The sequence below is a fragment of the Juglans microcarpa x Juglans regia genome, chromosome 6S (assembly GCF_004785595.1).
Source record: "Juglans microcarpa x Juglans regia isolate MS1-56 chromosome 6S, Jm3101_v1.0, whole genome shotgun sequence".
In the NCBI taxonomy this organism is placed as follows: domain Eukaryota; kingdom Viridiplantae; phylum Streptophyta; class Magnoliopsida; order Fagales; family Juglandaceae; genus Juglans; species Juglans microcarpa x Juglans regia.
Window position 1 is genome coordinate 16,407,829 of NC_054605.1, and position 2,102 is coordinate 16,409,930.

At 44.9% G+C, this 2,102-nt stretch overlaps 1 pseudogene; it reads right to left on the reverse strand.

Moving 5' to 3' along the window:
- Positions 1-510: 510 nt before the first annotated feature.
- On the reverse strand, positions 511-1,771 carry LOC121236448 (annotated as a pseudogene).
- Between the last annotated feature and the right edge of the window lie 331 nt (positions 1,772-2,102).

The window sequence follows — 2,102 nt, forward strand, 5'->3', positions numbered from 1 at the left end:
TTTACGATGAATCTGATGCAAAATACCATCATTTTTCTCATCATTTTTTTGCCTGATATTTTGATGGTAGTTATTCCTATCAGGGGGAAAAATCGGGTGTATTTTGAAATTAATCTCTTAATTTTCAAATCGTGATGCCATTTTCTCCTCGACAAAAACATTCCATTTGAGTTTTACCGTACACGCCAGCTGGATTCGTGAGTCAAAGGGCACACAAAATCGACTTTTTATAGAATTTGAATAATGTTAGTTATAAGATTTAAACAGACAAATTTAATAAATTTTATTAATAAAAAATAATTTTTTTCTTTTTTTTAAATGAGCTTATCTATTTGAAATTTTTACATTTCTCGTATAATTTTCCCAGCCCAAACGAATGATATACTGTTGAGGAAACAGACAAATTTTCACTTTCAAAGTTTCCAGAAAGCCACGAAAATCTCAAAGAATAATTAAATAATAATAATAATAAAACATCATGACTCTCCAAAATTCACCAAAGAAAATGAATTTAATAAATAAATATTGAAAAATCATCTTATTTCCATGGATGTAGAAGGTTGCACCAGAAAACTAATATCCAGCCGGTTCATCCTCGGCAGGATATGAACGGCCACCGTTTCAAATCCCGCCGGCACATCCAACACCCAAAATCTTCGAAGTGGTGACACCACATCTACCACAATGATCCCAAGACCCCCACGGCAAACGACGCACACTCGCCTACCACCTGCGGCAATCTGCTGGGCACCTCTGAGCCTCTCGGACTCCAATATCCTCTCCCACACATCCCTCTCTGGGACGTATTTTCTCAGAGCTCCATTACCCTCATCCAACACGTACATGACCTCCTCGTTCATGGCTGCCACCGGCCCTCTCCACCCGGCAAGCATGCCTTCCGGCATCTCCTCCCATGTGTCCTTCTCCACGTCGTAAACCGCTCCTTTTACGGCATTGCCTCTCACGTTCACCATACAAAGCTTCCCTCTCCATCCGACCGCATCAATTGCTTCCCTGCTAAATCTCTCGTCTTTAAGCCTGCCCTTTCTTTTCCACTCCCATCCGAAATATCCGAGGTGGTATCTGTCGTTCTCATCTTGTATGTGCAAATCCCACTTCTCCACCGACTGAGCGGTATCGATGGAGTAGTGGAATCCCATCCCACTGGCCACATACACTGCGCCGCGCACTGAACTCGCTGCACACCAACGGCGCGGTGCGACGAGTGGAGGTCCAAAGGTCCATGCTTTAGACAGTAGGTTGAAGACGAGAGGGTGAGAAAATGCTGGGAAAAAATTATGGGTGGTGGCAGCGAGCAGGATAAGGTTACCGGAGACGGCTATGAATTGAATGGGAAAGTTTCGGGATATGAAAGATGGGTGGTGAAGGAGGACACGGAGGGGTGGGCCAGGTGGTGGATGAGGGAGAAGATGCCAACACGATGAGATCGGGTCGAAGGTGAAGAAATCAATGGCATTCAAATGATTTTGAGACGCTGTTGATGAAGAAGATAGAAGCGCATACAAAGAGAGGGAATGAAGGGGAATAGATTAGGCGGCGCCATGAGCGACAGACAGAGTAGAGAGAAGAAGGGTGAACGAGGGAGAGGCAGAGTTGGGAAATATGATCGGGAAGTCCAGGTAGCAGCGGTTGATCTTGATGAGGCAGATCATGGCGGTGGCTGCGATCCAATGCGAGGGTCTCAGTGTCAGTGGTTGGAGTAGTACTGGTGATGGCGTCGACCATGGATGCTATACAAGCCGAGTTGGGGGAGTGGTAGGACCCCATGTTTTGTGGCCCATGGCCAAGCCACTAGCCATGTCAGCCACATGCCTACCAGCCGTGCCAACCATGCCCATAGCCCATGCCATGGGCCAGCTTAGGCCACCAAGGGCCAAAACATGTCACAGGCCACATTGGCCATGCAAGGCCTTATCACTTTTATTTATTTATTATTTATTTTATTTAATAATATTCTAAGGACCTATTGGGGGTTTCCACTTTGTAATCTCTATAAATAGGACCCTTAAGCATTGAGTTAAGAACTTTTGATCATTTGACACTTGTTCCCATTATAGACGGTTTAGGCTTGTTCTTGTGAA